The following is a 26,392-nucleotide window of genomic DNA, read 5'->3' on the forward strand; positions in this document are numbered from 1 at the left end:
AAACATAAATTTAAAAACCAGAAAGCCCATACATCTTTTTCTTAATGGTATCTAACTTCAAGAAAATAAAGTTTTGAACACAGCAATTTTGGTTTTAGCATTGTATATGATAATTCTTTCATATCACTCAATTTACAAAATTTACAGAAATCTGTATCAGGATTCATTATGTTCAATTATAGGTAAGGATACCTATTTTTGACTTGTAGGATTCAGGATACATATACAATATTATTCCATTTGTATCTCATTTGTGATACTATTTTATGTTTTGTCAGAATGTTAAACTGTGTCCCATAATTAACAAACTATGCCATATTTAATTATTTATGTTTACTGTTTTCATTTAAAACTTACATCTAACTTTATAGTACAAGTCACCAGGAAAAAATATTCAATTAGTAGGGATTTGCATATTATTTGTTTTTTTAATTGTACATCTACAAATTAAGCTACAGGCAAAATTATCAAGAAAATGTACAAAATGAAAAAAAAAAAAAAAACAGAAAGTGCCACTGAATAAACCAAAAAGGGGCACTTTTTTACAGTATGACAGCTAACAAGAAGGCAGTGTTTCGATGCTCTGCCTTATCTGGGAATGTGCACATTGAGCAACTCAAATTTTTCACTGCTCCGCACGTGTCGTCAAATCAGCTCTGTGAGAACTGATTTTGGGAGGATAAGTAAATTTTAGTGTGTAGATGAACTGAAAATGTGGAATCTGCGAATAATGAGGATCTAATGTATCAACTATATGACAAATAGTCTCATGGAATCAAAGGGAAAATGAATTAAAACAGAATTGAGAGACTATTGCAAAATTTAAAGACTTCAGTTTGAGCCTCATTTCATTTTAAGCATTAATAAAGTTAAAATTGATTCCATTATGTAAAATAACAAGAAAACTATTCCGTATAAATGAAATGCTTAATTTATCATTTGTTTGTTTGTTTAGTTCAGTAAGTGCCTTATGCTACTGTAGTAGACACTCACTGTGGACCAACGTTTGGTTTTCCCCTACATCTAGGGACATGAGAGGATTACATTTCCCAGAGATCTTGTGGTTGAACATGGTCATGTGAGTTTCTTTTGCTCATGGACTGTGAGTAAAGACAACTGTCTTTTACAGTTGAAAGCATTTGACAATGCTTAAATCTTCATATCACTACTCCTTTACTGTGACTCATAGCTTTCTCAACCGCGAAGCATCCCTCCATCAGTTTGAGTCACAGAGGAGGACAGAAAGCAGAACTTCCCACCACACCCCCATTATTGACATGCAAAAGACATATAGTATGAGTAAGTAATAAACTATGCTGTTTTATATTATTTTGAAGAAATTTGGGGTATGTTTTAATTGCAACATACCCTAGTTATTATAACTGATACAAACACCTAAAATAAGATTCTCTTTGGTCCTTTTGGAGATAGTGATAATATTCAATGAGTAATAATTTTGAGGAAATCATCATGTATGCTTATGTTCAAAATGGGTCATATGCTCAATTAATAAAATTAGGGTTTGCAATTTATTTACACCTATCATGTCCCAGCCATTGTCTTAAACACTTTATATATATTCTCTTTTAATATTAACAATGATATAATGAGTATTGCGATTGTGGCAGATGAAGGAACTGAAAACTCAGATGCCCGGGCACACAACCATAGTGAGTTTTGGAGCTACAATAAAGACTTGCAGCCATCTGAGGTTAAAGCCTCTCTGTTAAGCATCATAAAGCTTTCTTAATTTTTTTAATACCATGTGTATAAAGTCATATTCATAAATAAAAAAGGTATGATTTCAAAAATAAATCATTAAGTATAGACTGCTGCCTGGGTCTAAAGCTTTTAGATAATCTCATAGCTTGGATCCTTAAAGGAATTCTATGCTGGGCTTCTGTACAATTCAGTACAATATAATGAAGCAACAGTAAACTTTTTTTATAATAATCATTTCCATATCTATTAATAGTCTGCTTATGTTAATGTAAACAAGTTTTCACAACTGGTTTTGCAAAATAAGTGCTGATGCCCTAAAGTAACCAATGATTATACATAATGAATTATCTCTAATGCATCTAAAATGGCACTAGTCATATAACATCTTTGCAAGAATTGAGAAAGTAGACACTCAAATAATTTTATGTTGTTCAAATAAGGAATCCTAGTTGAGAAAGGCTGCTAACAGTCTAATTTTAACCAAATTTTACCATCCAATTTTATCTCATAACCCCAGAAATACTTCCAGTTTTGCTTACAGATATAATTTGCTGAATACAGATATGAGGTACCAAGGTACTCAGTACCTACTCTGTGATGCATTGGTGTTATATATGGATATACATTATACATAATGTATATATAATATGCCTATTACATATTTTATATATACATATTAACATATAAAAATAAATGTGTTATATATGTATGCATGTATGTATACTCATACATACACACACACGCATGTGTGTGTGTGTGTGCACGTATATATATATATGTGCTGTGGTTTGAATTGTTTTGTCCCCTACAAAACTCATGCTGAAAGTTAATCCCCAAAGCAACAGGGTTGGGAGGTGGAGTCTAATGGGAGGTGTTTATGTCATGAGGAGAGTCCTCATGAATGGATGAATGCCACTACAAGAAGGGCTTGCAGGAGTGGGTTTCTCCTCTTCTGCTCTTCTGCCATGTAAGAACAGTTTTCCCCTGCTCTGGAGGATAGAGAATTCAAGACACCATCTTGGGAGTAGATACCCAGCTCTTAACAGATACCAGATGCCAGCACCTTGATCTTGGACTTCCAAACCTCCAGAACTGTCAGAAATAAATTTCTACTCTTTATAAATTACCCACTCTGTGGCATTTTGTTATAGTAGCACAAAACAGATTAAAAGTATATGTATACATATATATGATACACATAAAATACTCTAATTTAATTCCAATATCAACCTTGAATAGATCTGTGTTATGCCTGTTTTTCACACAAGGAAACATTAACTTAAATAAATACTCCCTCTACACCCTCTTTAAATTCTTCGGGTCCTCAGGTTATAAACATGCTCAAGCTCCCTCATATTAATCTTCCTCCCACAACTCCTCCTCAACCTTAAGTTTTGCTTGGCTTCCACCGCCAAGCTTTTGAAAATGCTAATCTCTGTTTATCACCTTCAGTTAGGAAGTAGCAAAGTCAGGATTTAAACCCAAGACAGACGGATCCTAAAGTATGGTCTAAGCTCTATACCATATGCATGCTCTTAGATATATATTTCTACAATTTTTTTTTTCTGAGGACATTTGTGTAGGGAATATGACAGTGTGGTAGGTCTCTGAGCATGAAACAGAACATCAGGTTGTCACACAAATCTGTGATGCCAATGGTCACAAACTCACCTCTCATTCCCCAGAGTGCTATTACAAATTGTAACTTCCCTTGTTATCTCTATTAATTTCTCACTTTTTACAAAGGTAAACTCTATGCTCAGCCATCAGGCAGAATCAGTTTAGAGCATTTCCCAACTCTGATTTTCTTTGTTGGAGGACAATGCGGCAAGAAAAGCAATACATTTTTGCTCTTCAATTCAATCTTTTTCTAATTGAGTCAAGGGCTGCTTACCTCGAGCGAAGTTATACTTTTGTTTTAAACAAAGTCATCATTTATATATAGATCTTATTGTGAGATGAAGGGCATACAGAAATGTCAGTATCACAAGTCAGAACTCTCTGAAGAGAGTTTTACCATGTGATGAAACTCCCAGTCCAAACTCAGTGAAATGTCAGAATCATGCAGAAATTCAGGAGCTAATGTAGTACAGTTATATATCTAATGTAAGAAATAGTCTTCCTTTAGCCAATTATTTAGTATTTCTACTCAACAGCTTTCACAACTAAGAAAATTGAATAAATGTGAATTAAAGGCTGAATCAAATAAGAAACTAAAATTAATTGCCTTCCAAAGTATAATTTTAAAAGTTGGTGGAAAAGTTCCCTGGAGGAAGGACTCTGAAATTAATAATAAATGACTTAGCACCCACTATGCACCAGGTACTTCACTGTTCTTATTTCTAATTTTTACAACCCCATGAGGCAAATATGTGTTCCAGAAGACATTTGACCATTTAAATTCTCCTTTGTAAAACGAAAGCCCCCTTAATATTCACCATGCTTTTAAGAATGTATTTTCCATTCTCTTGGGGGAAATACATCTCTTGATGTATTATGACTCTTATCCGTTATTCTTAGGTACCCCTTCCTGGAAAGAACAAATTTTTCATTGTTGTAACAAATAGAAGTATAATGCCTTTCATATTTTGAAGGAAATCTCTGTTCAAAAAATTGTTTCAGGGTTTTTAAATACTGCTACTAAGAAGAGAGAGACTAGTTGTAATTGGAAGCCATCACAGTGGACAAAAAGTAAATCTGACTTGAGGCTATCTGAAAGAGACTTTGCCAAACATGTGAACCTGAGGAGACAATGGAACTCTCCCAGTCTGAATGAACGTAGATCACAAAGAACTGAAGCCTGAGCTAGAGGACATAAATGGTTATCGAAATTGAGGACATGCTCATGACACAGCCTCAGGAAGTCCTGACAACATGTGCCTAAGGTGGTCGGAGCATAGCTTGGTTTTATACATTTTAGGGAGACATGAGACATCAATCAATATATGTAAGAAGTACATTAGTTCCATCCAGAAAGGTGGGGACAACTCAAAGCAAGGCTTCCCCTAGGGACTTCCAGGCTATAGGTAGGTGAGAGACAAATGGTTACATTCTTTTGAGTGTCTGATAAGTCATTCCAAAGGAGGCAATCAGGATATGCATCTATCTCTGTGAGTAGAGGGATGACTTGAATAGAATGGGATGCAGATTTGCCCTGAGCAGTTTCTAGCATGAAGGGGCCCAAGTTATTTTTTCTTTCACAAGTGTATGCTAGAAATGGAATTTCTGGATTGTAGGATATACATACTCTTAAGACCAGTGTAGGGAACAAAAAAAAGCTTTCTTCTACACTTCTAGATTATCTGGCTGCCTTAAGAGTTAATTTGACATAACACAGGATAACAGAAGGAAAAAATTATTACATATATATGTATGCATGGAAATTTCCAAAAAATATATAAGACTTGAAGTAGCCTAAGACTACTGAGACTCCATTGAGACATATATTGTCCTGGGCTATGCAAAGAAATGGATTTGGAGCTTCTGGGTATGGGGGAGGAGGTAAATTATGGGAGGGTGAGAGGAGAAAATGTATAGTAAATAAAAGTTGCCTTGTTATGCCTTTAAGAGTCTCTCAGGTGATAAAAATTGTCTCTGAGAGTAATTCTTCCTAATACAGATATCTTTACTGATGAAAATTTCTTTTATAAAAGTCGAAATTTATGCACTATTTTAAGTGGTTAAGGAGGAAATTAAAAGTTTTTTCTGGGCCTGCTAGTTCTCAATTGCCTTTAGCTCAAAACATTCCATTTTCCAAAATGACATATTTTCAGGTGGCATATTTTGAACCCCTTCATTGGTAATACTACCAAACAGTTTTCCGTAATAGTTGTGCTGATGTATACCACCAGCAAATTGTAGAATTCCAGTTTTTTTACATGGTAAGGATTCTCTTATACCCTTCTAATTTCTCTGCTGAGGCCTCTATAACAACAACAACAACAAAAATTAACAAGAGAAAAGCACAAAAAATGTATTTAATCTATGTTTTACAACATGGGAGCTTTCATAATGAAAGGAAGACTTGAAGAAACAATTAAACCTGAGTGTTTTTATACTGGGTTTAATGAAAAGCAGAGAATTGTAGGCAAATGAGATAGAACAAAAAGGGATGCAAGCTGAAGGTAGTTGACTGGGGTAAATTTAGCAAGACCTGGTCACTCAGATTCTTCTTGGCATCCATCTGTCTTCAGAGATAATGATGCTGCTTTTGCAGGAAAAGCAGGAGACTCCCTCACAGGAGGGGCTTATGACATGCTTCAGGAGAAGATTAGAAAGTCCTTCCTGCACCTATCATTTCTCTAATTTCCTCAGATTAAAATATTCAATATGCCATGGGGCCATATTTGGAGTAGTGTCTCCTTAAACCCATTAGCATCCTTACCATTCCCAGTCTTTTTAAGTTTAGGTAGTCTGGTGAGTGTGTGCTGGTATCTCCTTGCAGTTTTAATTTACATGTCCCTGTTAATGCAGAGAGCATTTTCATATCCTCACTGAACATCTGAACATAACCTTTGGGGGAAAAAATCAAGCCATTTTACTTGTGGTTCATCTATACTTTTTGGAAATGTATATTATTTTACAGGAGCCTTTTATATACTTTGAATATAAACACAGTTCTTGTTATTTATGATTTTCTTCCCTTCTGTCTTGCACTTTCAATCTCTTAATAATGTCTTTTGATCAACAGAAGTTCCTATTCTTAATACAGTTTAATGTCCTTACTTTTTCACTTGTTTCACTACAAATTTAAGGTATGTTGGCTGTCTTTTTATCTAGTATGTTGTGCAAAGAAGATTTTTCAATAATCTGATCTGTCTAATCTGTCATATTGTCAGAAACATATGCCAGTTGCTTCTTTTTCTTAAGAACATAAAATACATTTTTTCTGAAGGAAACAACATCAATGCAAAAGTCACCTGCTTTCCTTTTTCTTGTTTGCCATGGTTAAAAAAATTATGATCAGAATTTTTTTAAATGCATTTCACATAAGCATGTTTTACCCTTGATTCTGCCATACCCACAGGAAACTTCAATGGATCAAGCCTCCCTCTTTTCTGTCCCCTAAGAGCCTTGCTTATCTCTAAGGCCCTTGGCCACTTGTTTTACCTGAGGCATTGTCATGGTCGAAAATTCTGCATGAGCTCCATCCAGCTCCACTGAGCTACTAACCTCACAGGGCACAAAGTTGTTAGTCTTCTGACTGCACCACAGAACTCTGACTTATTGCCCCAGGAATTCTGTTAGTGATGAAGTTTGTACCCTGGAAATACAAGAGAATTGGCATCCATGGGGCAAAACTATGACCAATGGGAGGTAGAAAGCAGTGGAGAAATTCATCTCCTCCCCTACCTGTGGACAGGCTTATTTGAGAAACATTTGTTCATACACCCTCTCAGAATATGGTCCTGCAAAATCAACTAATCGTCTGAATCTGTACCAAGTGGTAAGCAACATTCCCTCCTTCTCTCCCCTTCTCCCACAACCTGCTTCGCTGAGATTGCACTCCCTAATAAATTAATATCACATAAACATTTGCTTCAGGCTCTAAGCTTTCTGGAGAAGTTAGACAGACACTTAAGGACTCTAACAAATCAGATTCTTATGTTAAACATGGCCATTAAACTAAATGCTTTGTTTCCTTTTTGTTCTAAGGTCCAGTGGTTCTTTCTCTTGGAAAATGACTTGTAATTCTACCCTGTGGTCATGATGTGATGAATAGGAATTTAAAACCCACTGAAAGTAAAAACAATGAAGGAGAATAGTTGCATGATAAAATGGTGCAAATTGGAAAATGTTTGTTACCAATTAGTTTTTTAAGTTACCTATAATTTTCAAACATAATCCCTGTGATGTTAAATTTTCTGATAAATCAACAACAGCAACAAAATGGATTACTTAGTTTTATGAGTACCAGTTAAGCCAAGGGAAGTTTCCATTACTAGACTCTCTCTCTCTCCCCCTCTCTCTCTCTCTCTCTCTCTCTCTCACACACACACACACACACACACAGACACAGACACAGAGCCAAGCATCTCCATTTTCAGATGACCACATTTATGTTTTCTGTGTGTCTTATCTTTTTTCAAAAAATGTTTACTGATGCATAATAGATGTAGATGGTTTGGGAGTACATGTGAAAATGTATTATGTTGATATAGAGTGTAAACGTCAAAATAGTGTACCTGGGATATCTACCCACTTAAACAGTTTTCTTTTTTTAATACTAGAACCATTTGAATTATTCTCTCTTAGCGCTTTCAAAATATAAATAAATTATTGTGAACTACAGTCACCCTACTGATCTATCTAGCACTAAATCTTATTTCTGCCATCAAACCATATATTTGTACCTGCTAGCTGAGACCTGCTTGGTTGGGGAGACCCTAACCCAGCAGCGCTAGGGTATTAAAGACACATACACAGAAATATAGAGTTGTGAAGTGGGAAATCAGGGGTCTCATAGCCTTCAGAGCTGAGAGCCCCGAACAGAGATTTACCCACATATTTATTAACAGCAAACCAGTCATTAGCATTGTTTCTATAGATATTAAATTAACTAAAAAAAAGTATCCCTTATGGGAAATGAAGGGATGGGCCGAATTAAAGGAATAGGTTGGGCTAGTTAACTGCAGCAAGAGCCTGTCCTGAAGACACAGATCGCTCATGTTTGTGGCTTAAGAATGCCTTTAAGCGGTTTTCCGCCCTGGGCAGGCCAGGTGTTCCTTGCCCTCATTCCCATAAACCCACAACCTTCCAGCTTGGGCATTAGGGCCATTATGAACATGTTACAGTGCTGCAGAGTTTTTGTTTATGGCCAGTTTGGGGGCCAGTTTGGGGGCCAGTTTATGGCCAGATTTTGGGGGGCCTGCTCCCAACATCTGCTAATCACCTTTTCTTCAAATCTTCCTCCCCCTTACCTTCTTGGCCTCTGATAACCACAAATTGATTATCTATGTTCATGAGATACACATTTTTAGCACATGCATATGAATAAGAATATGGAATATTTGACTTTGTGCATTTCACTTATGGCATTTAATATAATGACCTCCATTTCCATCCATGTTACTAATATATGACAGGATTTCATTCTTTTTTTAATGGATTAATAATATTCTATTGTATATATAGACCATATTTTCTTTATCCATTCATTCACTGATGGGCACTTAGGTTTATTCCACCTTTTGTCTATTATGGTTAGTGCTGAAATAAACAGAGTGCAGATATCTTTTCAATATACTGGATTTCCCTTTTGTAAGAAATATGGCCAGTAGTGCAATTGCTGGATCTTATGGTAGTTCCAGCTTTCAATTCCTGAGGAACCTCTATGCTGTTCTCCATAGTGGCTGTACTAATTTAGATTCCCACCAACAGTGTACAAGGATTCTTCTTTCTTTACATCCTCACCCCAGTGTCTGTTATTGCCTGAGATTTTTTGTTTCTTTCTTTCTTTTTTTTCATAAAGGCCATTTTAACTGGAGTGAGATGATATCTCATTGTAGTTCTGATTTGTATTTGGTCACTGATGTTGAGCATTTTTCCATTTACCTATTGGTCATTTGTATGTCTTCTTTTAAGGAATGTCTATTCAGATTCACAGATAACATGACCTTATACTTAGAAAAACTTCAAGACTTCACCAAAAAGCTGTTAAAACTGATACATTCAGTAAAGTTGCAGGATACAATATCAACATACCAAAACCAGTAGCATTTATATATGCCAACAGTGGGCAATCTAAAGAAGAAATAAAGAAAGCAATCCCATTTACAATAGCCACTAAGGATACAAAATACCTAAGAATCAATTTAACCAAAGAAGTGAAAGATCTATACAAGGAAAACTGTAAAACACTGATGAAAGTAATAGAAGAAGACACCAAAAAATGGAAAGATATTCCATGCTCATGGACTGGAAGAATTAATATTGTTAAAATGGTAATACGATCAAAAGTAGTTTACAGATTAAATACAATCCCTATCAACATATCAATAACATTCTTCACAGAAATAGAAAAACAACAACAACAACAAACCTTAAAGTTTGTATTAAACCAAAAAAAAAAAAAAAGTCAAAATAAACCTGAGCAAAAAGAACAGAACTGGAGGCATCAAGCTACCTGATTTCAACCTGATTTCAAAATTCACTACAAAGCTATAGTAACCAAATCAGCATGGTACTGGCACAAAAATAGACACACAGAACAATGGAACAGAATAGAGAATCCAGATATAAATCCATGCATTTGCAGCCAGCTCATCTTCAGCAAAGTCAAAGAACATACAATGAGTAAAGGATAGTTTCTTCATAAAATGTGCTGGGAAAAACAGCTAACTATATGTACAAGAATGAAACTAGACCCCATCTCTCACCATACGCAAGAATCAAATCAAAGTGGGTTAAATACTTAAATCTAAGACGTAAAGTTATAAACTACTAAAAGAAAACATTGGGAAAACCCTACAAGACTTTTTTTTTTTTTTTTTTTGTATAACACGTCAAAAGCATGGGCAACAAAAGAAAAAATAGACAAATGGAATTACATCAAGTTAAAACAATTCTGCACAGAAAAGTAAACAATCAACAAAGTGAAGAGATAATACACAGAATGGGAGAAAAAATTTGCAAATTGTCCATCTGACAAGTGATTAGTTACCAGAATTTATAAGGAGCTCAAACAATTCAACAGCAAAGAAACAAATGATTCAATTTAAAAATGGGCCAAAATTTATCTTTTGGCTGGATGCAGTGGCTTACACTTATAATCCTAACATTTTGGGAAGCTGAAGGGGGTGGATCACTTGAGGCCAGGAGTTTGAGAACAGTCTGGCCAACATGGTGAAACCTTGTCTCTACTAAAAATGCAAAAATTAGCCGGGAATGATGGCGCATGTCTGTAATCCCAGGTACTGGGGAGGTTGAGGCAGGAGAATTGCTTGAACCTGGGAGGCAGAGGTTGCAGTGAGCCGAGATCATGCCACTGCACTCCAGCCTGAACAACAGAGACCCTGTCTTAAAAAAAAGCAAAAGAAAAAAAGTTTATGTTTTAACTTCAACTCACTGCCAGCAGTAAGTGTGAAGAATCACAACCAAACACACTCACCTGCAAATTTCTTTCATAAAGCTGACATGACCTCGATTGGTTTTCATCTTGACATTGAAAAGAATAATTGCATTAGTAACTTGATAAGTATTCTCTGCATTCTCAATGTGATCCCGGGACAGCCAGCATGATAATCACTTGAGGTTATTCATTACAAATTATTTCTAAACCCTAATCCACACCTACTGGATCAGCCTCTTTGAAGCTGGGGTTTGAAAATAAACATTTAACAACACTCTCTGGTACATTCTTTTATACATTAAAGTCTTTAAGGACCACCAGCTTATTTAAAGCTTCATTCTAGTCATACAGGTTTTTATAATCTTCAAACAGGAGACAAAAATTTGGTTTCTCTTATCAGAGAACCATTTTCATGAGTTGGTATTTTAGGTATGGTATGAAGAAGTACTTGTTAGACTGGCAACAATTACAGCAGATCCCCAAAAGGCTTGGAACTTTGCATCAAAAGAAACTGAGAACAGGGCATTTTTGGATTAGCTTCAGAGGATTTTTTTTTTTTTTTTCTAAATCAAAAGCAAACCAGAATGTGTTTTATTGTAAAATAGATGCACTGTGCTGGAAGAATTAGTATTTTCAAAGAAAACAGGTCGTCTTCTGTTAGTCATATTAATTTATTAACTGTTTCCTTAAGATTTTTCTTTCAAAATAAACTTCTACTGTCCAGTCACATGTTTTTTATATAAAATTTAATTAAATTATAACGATGTCTAATTATATAAAGAGAGAGAAGCACAAGCACACACAAATATAAAATGAGGCAGAAGAAAATTTCAAAGGTCATTTTTTTTCCTGATTAAAATTCATAATAAAATTAAAACAGCTATGTTTTTCATCAAGGAAGTATTTAAGCAGCTAATTTTTATATAAATATATTCCATGCTAGTTCAATAAATTAGAAAAAAGAGCATAATCTTGTTAAGCTCAATTCAGAGGGAACAGTGAATGAATAGCTATTAACATGTGAAAGCAATGAAATGCATGTACTGAATAAATAAGCCCTAAAAATTATTCACAGCTAACCAACAGAATTTAGATTTTTGATGTTGTTGTTGCTTCATAAATTAGGTAAGACTTACTTGTGGAGTAACTGACTTCAAAATTTTTTTTAAGATGCCAGGAAATTTTTATTTTGCACATTTCAATGGCAGTCAATCCTGTCATTTTGCCAGAACTTGATGTTCTGATAAGCTTGCTAGTGGCTCCTTCAAAAATACCACATAAAGGACTGTGGTTCCAATTAAGCATCCAAGGACAAATATTATGATATTTTGTTTCCCCTATCCTTTTTTTATACTGTTTTTCTTCTCAAAACCTACTAAATTTTAAAATTTTGAATTATAAAATACCTTATTTCTTCTACTTAGAAAACAAGTAAAAGATCATGCAAACTACAAGTTGCTCCTGTTTCAGCTTTGGTTTGGACTTACCATGAACACTAAGGAAAAAGGAAGTGTATGCCTCCCATTTCTCAGCTGGAAGGCTTTTCTTGAGCAGCTAGGCCTAACAAAGGTATTTACATAATTTCATCTTTCACTTGTACCATCAAGGCCTTCTTGAGTCTAAATAGATAGAATTACAACTGAAGAGATGAAGCAGTACTCACTGTAAAAGGAAACATCTCTAGTAATATCCAGGGTTTCCCTCTTTTTGATGATCAAATCTTTAGTGATTGCAGGTCACTAATGGAGGAAGCATTTGGGTTGCTCTGATCCCAATATTCCAATTTTGATTTTCATTAATAACATTAAAGATGAAACTACTGTACAGTACAATTATATTTTTTAAGGTTTTATTTAGAAGTCTTTGAATATTTATTTATAAAATGTGTGAATAAGAGAAAACATTATTAAAAAGAAGGAAAGTTTCTCACCCTTGAAAAATAAACCATGCAGTCCGGGCACGGTGGCTCACGCCTGTAATCCCAGCACTTTGGGAGACTGAGGCGGGTGGATCATGAGGTCAGGAGTTCAACACCAGCCTAACCAACATATTGAAACCCTGTCTCTACTAAAAACACAAAAATTAGTTGGGCATGGTGGCACACAGCTGTAGTCTCAGATACTCAGGCGGCTGAGGCAGGAGAATCGCTTGAACCCGACTGGGAGGTGGAGGTTGCAGTGAGCCAAGATAGCACCATTGCACTCCAGCCTGGGCAACAGAGGGAGACTCTCTATCAAAAAAGAAGGCAGGGAAGGGGTGGGAGGGGAGGGGACCATGCCTATTAATTGCCAACAATCATAGAATTTTTAAATGCATGATTATGATATAGGCAAAAATACTTCTTAGGCAAGCTGTGAGAGATGGGAAGAAAATTAGAGATTGTTCAGCAAAAGGAGTTCAAAAATCAGAAAGCAATATTTGTGCTGTTTCAGACACAGACACTATTGTTAAGTATTCGTAATACTTTGAGGTTTCTCTCAGATGAACCTGCCAGGAAAGGCAGATTTTGCTTTGTTTTCTCCTCTTTTACTTCTTTTACTAGTTTAAAAAAGACTAGCATAGCTAAGATGTGTAGTAGCTACATGATAGTGTTTACAATGACTATAAATTCCATAAAATTCTGATGCCCTTTATAGGGCCCATAGAGACGAATAGCTGCCTTAAAGTAAATGGCAATATAGGTAAACAAGATTTTGGTTATTCAAAAAAATGTTTTATAGTGATATATCTTACCAGATGTTTCAGTTAAACAGCAATTCTTAATACTTAAAGTTAAAAAGAATCCATCCATGTCTAGTATGTCTTATTCTTCTAAATATTGCTAATGTAATTTCCCTTGGGTGATCATTTCTTATAGGAAAAACATCTAATTTATGCCTAAATAAAGTGGAAAAAAATTTTCATGACAAAGTGCAACTGCCTATATCCTATGGTTGTCATTTATTTCAACATTCTTGTCTGAAGCTGTATTAGAAATGGCTATTCTGCGGAGTTCAAGGAACCTCCTGCAGTTTGCTATTAAAATCATTCATTCAAAAAAATTCATATGTGCCAGGACAGTGCTAGGTGTTGAAGCTACCAATGTGAATAAGACAGACACTATCCTTGACTGCCAGGAACTCACAGCTTTGGGGGCAGGTGGGCATCACTTATATAAACACATTGTCAGGACAGTTTTCCCAGAGGGCATGATACTAGTTCATGCCTGCCACCATCATGACCACTGACATCACAACTGAGTCCCTCTGGAGCCACAGAACCACTGAATACCCTTCAAAGTGGAAGAGATGCAACACTGAAACCTTCTAACTTTGGGTGTTTGTGATGCTTGCTTATTCCACATGTACATGACCATTTCTTGATGAAGCCTCTCAAGTAGGACTGAGATTCTTTAGTTCCACAGACCCTTATTCAGCTTAAGTCTCCTGGAGAAAGTAGAGGGACACAATAATTTTTCTCTTTGTCTGAGAATGAGGAGGGGGATTGTTAAATCTGTCCCTAAAATGCATTTAACATCATTTCTGTCCCAGAGAACAAGGTTTATAGGTTCAGGTGACAGCACTGATATGTTTGAAGAAAGTGAGAGGGAGAAAAAAAAATCTACAATGATCTCTTCTCACCATAGCTTGCTACTTTCAGAAGAAAACAGGGTTGAGTAAATCTTTGGAGGAATACTTGGGAGCAATTTTATCTGATGAGTCACGCAGCAGTAAAATTTAAGAGATAAAAGATTACCCAGAATCACTAGTCTCACCTCACTTCTTCTATTCCCTCTACTAGAAACCAGGGTGGAAGGTGGGGGCAGACTAGCAGACAGCTGAATCTGAATTTCTCTTATTTGTGACAGTAATATTTTATTCCCATTGAACAACTTTCTCATTCTATTGTAAGTTTTCATCCATCTATCTGTCAGTCAAGCCATACAGCTACACAAAATGCACTTGTTTCACTATCTCAACTAAGCTTTTAACTTGTCCTAAAGGATCTAGAAAAAATAAGTAAGAGTGAGTGTGCTATGACACATATAAAACATAGCTGCACAAGGTATTCCAAATTCTTTTCCAGGATTAAGGAAATTAACCAGAGTTACAAGCCTATGCCTCACAAACTTAAGTTTCTCCATGGAAATTCTTTCTTTGAATTATGATTTAATGTTTTGTCTTCATTTTATTTACCAATTGTTGATATCAGAAGTAACCATCTAAGTGAAGAACATTTTGTGATTTTTTACAGTTACTGTTGAAAACATTTTCCATTGTATTGACTGGTGTTTTTAGTACAAGGTCACACACATAGACACACTATGTAATACACTGTTCCAACAGAGGTATTAGTCTTGCTACTCTTGGCAGACCCTAATGTCTCAGACAAGGTGTTGAAAACGACCCAAGCACATTGTCTGCCATGTGGTGCCATCCCTTCCCTAGGCCTTGGCAGTTGAAGGATGATGATATACAATGGAGCAGAGTTCGGCCCATGCTCAGAAGCTACTTCTCTTGCCTATCTGCCTTCTTGAACAACAGATAAACTATTCTTTGAGGTGTTCAGAAATACACATGACAGAGATCTTTCTTCAAGGTCCATCTGGTATAGCTGAAACCAAAAAAAAGTGTTTAGTAAACAACATAATTGTACCCAAAGGGAGTATCCATTAAGGTTCTTAGGACTTAATCCTTCAAAAGAGTGAAAGGATAACAACAACCCTTCACCTATAAATAGTTATGCATTGTATGCTTGGACCAGAATCTCTGCCAAGGCTGAGCAGGGGTCTTTAAAGCACTGTACAAGAATGCTGAAATTGAGTCCTACAGATAGTAACCCACAAACTGGTTTATTTTCCTTTTTAAAAATAATTTTAAAACATTTAAAGTGACCCAAAACATTTCTCTCAATATATGAAAAAGGAGAAGGTAAAGGAGTAAAGCAAGCAAGAGAAGGAGGAGGAAAGCAGCAGCAGCAACAAAGAAAAAATGAAAAGAAGGAGAAGAGGGAGGCAGGGAGGGAGAGAGATATCTATAGGTAAATTGAAGAGAAAGTAGGATTTGGGAGCTCTAAATCAGTTATAGAATAATGCACAATAGCTATTCTAGTTACAAAGCTAGAATAAAATTTTCTTAAAAAACTTGAATCTAAGAAACATACATACCTGAGTAAAACAACAATGGTATTATTGGAAAATAGAGCTATTAGAATGACAAAACTGTGGGTTTCCTTTTTCTCTTAAAATATAAATGCTAATATATTGTATTTGTTATTCATTTTATTTGCTAAAATCTTAGGCAAATTTGCAGTACAGAGTATATTACTTAGGATTAGATTTGACTGAGTGACAGGAAACCCAAAATATCCATGGTGTAAACAAAACAAAAATTTATTTCTGTCTTATAAAAACTTAACAAGTCCAGGGCTATTTTAGTAGTTCCAAAATCATCAGGAACGCCAAGCTCCTTCTGTCCTATTGTTTCTACCTTGTGATCCAGGATGGCTGACCCAGATCCAATTGTCATGTCTATATTTTACTTTATGAGAAAAAGAAATAGACGTAAGAGGATGCTCTATCCTATTAAGGACATTTTCTCTAAGGTGAAATAGATCTTTATTTCCTATTGGCTAGAATTTAGTCACATCATCAAGCCAAGCTGATGATGAAAGGAGACTAGACGTATATATTCTGGGTGGCCGCATGTCCTAGTGATATTGAGGGTGGGGTAGCTCTATTTCAGGCAGGGGATGGGGTGGGGGGAGGATAGAACAGATAGGACACAACTCTCAGTTTTTGCCACAAAAGGAAATGCTTGCATCTCTGGAAAACATTCCAAGTACATCAAAGCAAAAATTATCTGGCCTGGAAAAATTAAACTAAAAGCATTTCCAAAAGATCACATTGATAATCACTTAGTCTTGGTTTCTAGTAAGGTATCTCGGGACCTTGGTAACAGGAATAGTTGGGAAGAGGAGAAGAAGCTGGAACTGAGCACGGCTCAGCTGCCCAGGACTTGCTGGGGAAGACGTGTGCAATTTTCCCAGCAACAGAAGCTGGCCAGACAAGGAGAGCCAGTGGAGTCTGCAGCATTGTCTAAGGGGTGTAGCAAGATCATGCCTGATTCAGGCAATGTTTGTTACAAGGATGTCCAATTTGGCAACAGGAACGTGCTTCTATAACTGATAAGACTATATTAGTGGAGACACTACTGAGCCAAAATGGAAATAGGAATCCAAAGGACTAGGCTTGACAGAATCCCGTTCCTAGGAAGATGTGATGATTGGATGGGGCACAAATAAAAAAAAATACAATACAAAAAGGATGCAAAAATACTAGAATATGAGTCAGAGGATTCAAGCACACTACAGAAAATGTTGGTTAACTGCTTATGTTTAGCCATTAGTAGCAGCGGGGAAGGTCACTTAGAGTGTATATACTATCCTACCACCATCCTTGCCAATTTCTTCCTTCTTAATGATTAAGTGGTCGGATTCTGCAAGATTATTATTTGACAAGTCTCCAATATCAGTTCCACCAACTTTATTCAATTTTTGTTTTTTGCAAGATTTGACATTTTACCAGACCATCAATTTGACTTGCATTTGTATTTCATTGTCAGGTAACAGGAAGAGATAGACTGGTGCTAGCTAATGCTAGATGCTAGCAAGTGTTACAAAGAGAGAAATGGTTAAATTTTCAAGTGTTTAGTTTATCAGGGAATATTTTTCTGAAGTGACAGTGTTGTGGTTGCAGCAATCTAGATAGTAAATATTTCAATAACTCAGATAGGAATAGAATATATTATTAAGTAAAGACCAAAGCAGAAGTCCTTGCCTATATGGCAGGCTGACCCAGGAGACAGAAAGCATTCATAGCTGGTTAGCACTGAAGGATATTTATCACTGTCATAACGAATTACCATAAACTCATCAGCTTAAAGCAATATCCATTTATTGTCTCTCAGTTTCCTTATGTCAGAAGTCTGGGTCCAGTGTGCCAGAACTGTGTTCTCTGCATACGGTTATACAGGGCCAAAATTAAAGTGTCAGCTAGCCTGGGGTCATATCTGTAGGCTCTGGAAAAGAACAAGCTTCAAGGACCATGGTGGCAGAATTCAATTTCTTGCAATTTTAAGACAGAGGTCCACGTTTTCTTGCTGGTTTTCAGTTAGGGGTTGTTCTCAGCTTCATTACATTTATCACTATATGAAATTATCTTGGCCATTTAATAAACAGTTATAATATCTGTGTCCCTTTCTCCAACTACAATTTCACATTCATAATAAGAGGAACATTATCTGTCCTAGGATAGGACCAAAAATAGTGCCTGACATAAATATAAATATTAAATCACTTTTTTAAAAATAATTTTTACAGTTTTATTTAAGTATAATTGATTTAGAAAAAACTTCACATAGTTAATATATACAATTTAACGGGTTTGGACATATGTATATAGCCATGGTATCATCATCACATTTAAGGTAATAAACATATCATCACCTCCAACTCTTTCCTTGTATCCTTCTGCTCTGTGTGTGTGAACACTTAACATGAAATTCACAGTATTAAAACAAAATTTTTAAGCTCTTCCTTCACTGAATAAAATATGTTGTCTATATGACTTTTTTGAAAAAATATTTACTTTTAAGCATAATTACCAAAATCATTTTATTCCTTCATGTATGTCTTGTGTATCTCACCAGAAGAATATTCCTAAGCATTGCGTTTGTTTTCCTGAAATCTTTACATATAAACGACTGGAATCGTTCCGTTCTGGAGGGCTTTATAAAAAGGTGAAATGGAGATGGAGGAGAATATTTTTAATGAGTTAAATAAAGCATTTAGCATACATTTATTTTAAGATTTTGAAATGTGTGAATGGCTCATGACAATTAATGGCTCATCTTTTTTACTAGATGATTTTGTATTTCTAAAAGGAATTACTGATAATAAAGTTATATTTTTATTTGGATGACAGCAGTGTTCAAATAGGACTATCACAGAGTCTAATTGTAAGTATATTCATGATCTATAGTTCTCTGGTAATTAAAGTTATTTTTGTGATTTTTTACATGGCTTTTCAATCAAGTAATTTAAAATGTGTATGCAGTTTTTCCTACAGGACTCTATTTCATTGGACCTCAATCACTGCCTGCTGATTTGGATAAAAAATGCTGTATTTCGTGGCTGAATCAATCTCAGATTTCTACTCAGTGGAAAAAACTATACGTACTCAATTTTATCATGGGTTTATTGTGATAAATGAACTGGAACCATACTTATTATGTCCAATATACTCTGATATTTTTAGAGTTACGAAATTATACCATGTGAAACCCAAAATATACATGTCAATGTCAGAGTGACAAATAAAAAATTACAGGAAGCCAGTGACGTCCCTCTCCCTCAATTACTATTGTGTGTATGCACATGTGCACACATAGACACCAATATCCAGAAATTCCAGGACTTTGTAAAGATACTTGTTGGCTTCCTTAAAGAAATCAAGTCCAATACCACATGAGGAGGGGCAGCGAGATCTTGTAGTTTAAGCTGCTGTCTGCTCAGGTTACATATTCCAATCCCAAAAGATACGGGTTTAATTTTATTCAGAATATACACATTTTCTTGTATATGATGGCAGAAGTGGGATCCATTTAGGGAAGAATTCTTCCAGGCTATACCAAACTAAAGGTAATTAAAGACAATTATAATACCAAAACATCTAATTGTGTATATATGTACTCCTTGTTATTCCTTGTAGACTTGTAGTGAGCACCTGTTTAGATGTCACAGCTACCCTTCCTACGTGAAGATTCTACCACTGAGCTAATCAATGGATGACTTTCCAGTATCAATTATTCTGACTCAGAGATGAAGAGTCCTAAACAATTTTGGCCAATGGCATACATATGAAGGGTTTTGTAGTCTCCTAGGAAAAAGAAATGTCTCCTGCTAGACATTAACAAGGAACGATTTAAACTCAATGACCACTGGTAGCCATCCTGCCACTATAAGGAGGAGACCCCACCCTAATATGATGTTGACCTTGAGGGTAGCAGAGAAGGAGAATTAACCTAGAAATGACATAATTTAAGTACTAATAACACCATGTCCAGAAACTTCTCAACTAATGGACTTTCAGTGAAATGTTAAAAGTTCTTACTTTTAAACATGTTTGAATTGCAGTTCTTGCTTACCTTGAATCTCAATTATAAATGATACATCAACCACAGAGGCTATAAAAAAAAATAACTATTTCCTTATAGGCTAAGTCAATGCTGTCTCCCATAACTAATCTAGCAATAGTATAAACAATGATATCCACAGTGAAACCGAAGTATAACAAATCCTCAAATAACCAAGGTGAATTAATTTTTGTAGAATGTAATTTTGTTGTATTCTATTTTTTAACCCATGAGGTCAACAATTTAATTTTTAAATGAGTGGATAGTTGGTATCGAGAGAAAAATAATGCTGATATTCAATGCAAATGTTTAGCTGTATTGGTGGCAGTTGACTAAAGATCCCAGTGGGAAAATAAGCCACCTTCATGCACTAAGGCCATGCCACTGCTGACTTAAAATATCAAAGGATGAGCAACAGAGAAAGATCATTAATCATGTGTGTTTTTATTTAATGTCAATCAAGCAAAAAGTACAACATTACACAGATGGGGAAGAGAGGGTGGGTAACAAGAAGCAAAACCATCTCCGAAGTTCAAACATTGTTGTTCTTTCTCTTAGGGAAGCATCAATGTTGGGAAGGAAATATCCAACTTAGAAACACAGTGACCCTTTACAAGTAGCTGGAAGGAGCACAAAGAAAGGGGATTCAGAAACACTTTTTCTGGCACCAAGTGCAGAAAAAATAGCTTAGTTAAATTTCAGATTTATAGCCCAACTTAATAACTCCCTTAAAAAGAAATAATGTGATGAATATGTACTAGAAGCTAGAATTGATTAAAATAACTTTAAATGCTTAAACTGTTTTTGTATTCCCACTTACTGTGAGAAATATTCTTGCACCTGATATGAAGCTAAAGAACCAACTTCTAATTGGGAAAACATTTCAACACAATTCCATTGCATAGGTCTTAGAGGTTTAGACAAATAGTTCGTTTAACATTCTGGTTGCTGAGCTAGTAGATTCTTGTTAAAATGGAAATTTTTTTCAAAAAAGAAAAAGCCTACAAAATAGAGTTCTAATGAAAGAATTCAAAATGTTGCTCAAAACTTTTCATTTTAATTTGGGTCAGAATCACCCCTTCTTCCTTCTCTGGAATCAGCTTTACTCCTGTGTGTCATCCAGGCAAGAGAAAGCAGGGAGAATAATTCTGGTGCCCAGGTCAGTCACATGGGGCTCCTAAAAGCTAAATAAATTTACTATTCCATTGAATTCTAAGGTCTAAGCTCCACAGCCACATCTTCAGCTTGTTCTGCTCCCCATACCTTGTTTTTTCAACTGCATTTGTTAAAGAGTTAACACTGTCTACAACTAGTATAGAGACTATAGAACATGAAAAATTAAATTTTTCTATTAGATAATTAGCAGAAAGTAAAATTTAAAAAAAAAATAGTATAGACAATTGTACTGAGAAAAGTTTGAAAGGAAATAATAAAAACAGAAAGGAATACTTGCATAAGGGCTTTAACTTTTGGCAGAGCTCAAAAGAGAGCGAGAAAGAATGAAATAAAGTGCTACTGTTTCTGAGATGCCACTGGATTCTCTCTAATCTCCAGAATTTACGTAAAATAAGCTCATATCACCAGAACAACCAGATACCCTCACATGCAATTTCAAGATTCCGATTTTATTTTCATTCAAACATTTATCATCCTTTTTCTACCCACTATTGCCAAACGTCTTAATCTGTCCAGGTGCCTCCAGTCTCCCATTTTCTAAGTCCTTACTCAATAATACTCAGAATAATCTATCTAAAACGCATATTAGTCACCTACTTTAAAAACTTCGATGACTTTTCATTGCCAAACAAATAAACCCAAGCCTGTTAGAATGCAAACCATGCTCTTTGTTATCTGATCTTACTTAACTTTTCCAGTTTCATTTCCCACCACTCCTTGGTCACACTTAATATTTCATAAATTCCAGATTAACTGCATGTCCCCATATGTTTGATCTTTCAATGCCTCTTTGACATTGCTGGTCATGCCTACTTAAAACTTACCTCTGATTCTTTCTTTAATGCTTCTATGGATGCTGCAAAACCCACATGTCACCATTTCTCTGACGCCCTCTTTAACAAATCCCAGAAGATCAGATTTAAGCTTCTCTCAGACAGAAAATTAAAGCAACTAGTATTCATGTCCTTTATAACCCATAGAAGTTACTATATATGCCAAACACTAGGCCATACACGTAGCATTTACATGTTAAACAAATGTCTTGTATTTTAATATTTTTTTAAAAGTATCACTATTAGGCTGTCATTAGTTAATTACATGCTCCATTAGGAAGGTTAATACAAAGTTATGTTTTTTAATGGCACTTATCATATTTTATAAAACTTACTAAAATATAAGATGCATAATGCTTGCATTGTATAAAGTGATAAAACTTTTAATTATTTATATAATAACCAAATATTAAATTATTGAGAGGATCTTTAAGATCATCTCTAATATTCCTTTCTTCAAACTGAGATCTAAAAAGGTGAAACAAAATCCCCAAGATTAGATAGTTAGTTAAAGGCAAAGCCAGAAATGGAATTCTTCTTTTGTGAATCCTAATCTACCTCACTCATGTGGGGTCTGGAATATACCTGAACATATATCCCTCCTCCAAGTGTTATCTTTGACCTTACTGTTCAGCTCTTTATTCCAACTTATTTACTAAAATCCCCCTTATCTTTCTCTCAGTGAAGAAACTTGTCCTTAAATTTGGTGTTTAGTGAATACAGTGGTATTTATTATAAATGTTTTGGCATATGTAAGAATGTATAAGATTTGTTCAGATACATTCTCTATGTTTATTTCTAATGAGAGATTAACTATCTTTATAGGATTTTGTAAATCTCCTAGTGGATGGAAAGCTTAATACTAATCTGCTATAAATATGGAATTAGATTCAAAGTTAAGAGTCTTAAAATTTGAATGCGCTGAATTTCTATATGTCTGAGAGTGTGCATGTGGTGTATGTGTCTTCAATTTAATTTTTTAGTAAAAAACATATTTTACAGATCAAAATTTATGAAGTATAAAATTTCTTTCGATCTCCAATATGTTCAGTTTCTATCCTCACAAGCAACAGTACATTTAGGTTTTTACTAGGAATATTCTGTAAGAGAGCTTATGCATTTATACACATGGTCACGCACACACACAAACACACATTCTCCTTTTCTTACTAAAATGGCAATATACTATAGTACTGTTCTTCACTTTGCTGTTTGTAGTTACTATGTCTTAGCGGTCTTTCCACAATAGTACACAAAGAGCTACTTTATTATTTTTATTACTACATACCATTTTACTCTCTCTCTCTCTCTCTCTCTCTATATATATATATATATAGCTATATATATATAATGATTTATAAAACTTGTCCACAAATGATGAATATTTAGATTGTGTATAATCTTTCATTATCACAATAAATAGACTTATGTGTACATCATCCCAGATATATAAGAGAAGAAGTGTAAGATCATTTCCCAAACGCTAAACTGTTAGACTAAATGGTATATGCACTAGTAATTTTGGTAAATATGTCACACTGCTATGAGAGGTATACAATTTTGTTTTATCACAGCAATGGGTGATAACACTTGTTTCCTAACATGTCCTTGACAACATAGTATGTTACCAAATTTTGTGACTTTGCTTTTCTTATAAGTGAAAAGCTGTTACTTTTAGTCTTGTCACATTGCCTTGATCTTATCAGGAATAAGGTAAAAATTTTTTTATATATTTTAACAGACATTTGTGTTTCTTCTGTGAGCTAGGAGTGCATACCCTTTGTACAATATTATGATAAATGATTAGTCTTTCCATATCTATTTTTCTCAACGTGTTGATATTAAGGAAATTAATCCTTTTCTCATAGTATGACTTGCAAATAATGTATTACACTTATTTGTACTTTGCATTTGCTTATGTCAGTTTTGCCATATGAAATTTTTTATTTGTATATGATAGAATTTGTCAATATTTTCATTTAGTATTCTGAGTTTTACATTGTTAGAGAAACTTTTCCTAAAATAACCTTTCCTATAATTTCCTACAATAAGTAAAACACACTTACTTCATGGTTTCTTCATGAATTTTTAGAGTATTATATTTTAATGTAAATATTTAATCTATTTATAATTTATACTGGTATGAAGTATGGAATCAATTTTATTATTTTTCCAGATAGCAGTTGACTTATCCCAACACCATGTCTTTTACATACTACTGTAACAGTTCTTGTGGGGATATATATATATATATATATCTCCATATACCCATATATATATATATATATATATATATATATATATATATATATATATATATATATATATATATATATATATATATATATATTTAGCTGGAAAAGAATGAAAACATATTATTTTACTGATGCTTTGTTGATTTGTGGGGTTAATATTATTTGCAAGGATTTATCTTTTTGAGTTGTCTCATGCTAGGAAATCATCAAGTGAGGGGCTATTTATTAGAAATGCAGAAAAATAGCAATAAGTAAAACATACAATACATTGGTATGTATTACATACAATACATTGGGTACATTGTGTATTAGATCTGAACAGTGATGCTCAGGACTGTGTCCCATATTGGAAGTTCTATTATACTTTATAGCTAAAGATACAAAGAAATCAACACAAAACAAACCAGAAACATTCCATAAGTAACCCAGATTTATATCAATACAGTTACTTCAATTTTGCTATATTCTCAAAGTCATGATCTAACACAATTTTTTTACATAAACACAAATATTTGGGCATAGTAAATTCCACCCAAATATTATTATCTCTGGCTATTTGAGCCTGCAAACTGCCAAAACTCCCATAATGATAAATTGTAAAACTAATCTTGAAGCAACAAGCCTTCTAGAAAGCATAGAATTTTCATTTTACTGATCCAAAAAAAAAGTTCATGTTTGCAAGCAAATAATTGTTGTAATGTTAATGGAATAATGATGAAATATAATTCATCATTAGGAGAAGACATGTTTATTCCTTGCAATAAATCAGAGTGAAATACAGTGTTTAAACCATGCAAGTTAATTATTTTGATAGCAAGCAAGAAAATGGTGCTTTCCATCTTATAGATTTCTTAGTCCTTCAAATGCTTTTGAGATTCAGGTAACATGGCCTGGCAACCAGATACAGAAATTGTTAAAGAAGCAAAGAGTGGCCTCACAATCAACAAAAACCTGTATTCTTAGCAAAAGAAAAGATAGAAATAGGTTACGGAGTAGGTTAAACATTAAGCAGGTTGCTACCGAGGTCAAATAAAGGTTGAGTAAAGAAAATGTGAATTATAATCATATTATTTATTGGCCCTTGCTGTGCAGCTATTAGAGGTCATTTAGTGTTTCTCCTAACAAAAGAGAAAGAATAATAAGGCAGAATTTCTGTAACTGATTTCTAACCACAGAGATACTTTGAAATTTTATTTCAAGTAGAATAACAAACTCATATAATCCTGAGACATCAGTTGTTAAATGAAGACAAGTAGCTTCCCTCCTTTGATGGTCATTTTATATTCACAAATTCACAGTGGAACTGGAAAGGCAGTTTTTCATTTGGCAGTGTCTCTGATTGAACAAGTAAAATTGGTACCTTTCTGCTGTCGGTTCTCTGATGGAGCCAAAGTGTCAACTGCATCTTAAATCTGTACAGCATTGATTATTTAAAAACACTAAGAATGTTCTTTAAAGTACCATCTGAAGCTTTCATTTTAAGGTTTACATAAGAGAAAAGGACATCTGCAGGTTGAGGGGAAAAACATATTTATTCTCTGGAGAATAAATCTGTGACTGACAGCAGAAATCCAACCAAAACCCAGAAAAATGTAACTTTTTTGTAACATTTTGTCTTAGTCATTTTGTATTGCAACAACAGAATATCACACACTGGATAATTTATATAGAAGAGGATTTTGTTTCTTACAGTTCTAGAGGTTGAGCAGACCGAGGTCAAAGGGTCTATATCTTGAGAGGGCCTTCTTGCTACACCATCCCATGGTTGAAGGTGGAAAGTGGAAGGGCAAAAGAAAATTCATGAGAGAGCGTGGGGTGGGGGGTCTAGACTCATCCTTTTATTAGGAACTCACACCTGCAATTACTAACCCTCTCCTGCAATGACAGCATTAGTACACTCTGCCCTCATGACCCAATTACCTTTTAAAGTCCCACCTCTCTACACTGTTACATTGAGGATTAAGTTTCCAACATGTGAATTTTGGGGGAGACATTCACAGTTCCTCTAGGAAAATCTAGACATAATTCCACGTCTAGAATCACATAAATTCCATATCTAGACTCATGCATAAATGAGCATGTCCATGTGTATAAGTAATGAAGCATGGATTTATCTGGTTTGTTGTTCTTGCTGAAAAATTTTTTTAAAGATAAAAAAGAGAT

This window comes from Mandrillus leucophaeus, unplaced genomic scaffold, assembly GCF_000951045.1.
Source record: "Mandrillus leucophaeus isolate KB7577 unplaced genomic scaffold, Mleu.le_1.0 Scaffold821, whole genome shotgun sequence".
Classification (NCBI taxonomy): Eukaryota; Metazoa; Chordata; class Mammalia; order Primates; family Cercopithecidae; genus Mandrillus; species Mandrillus leucophaeus.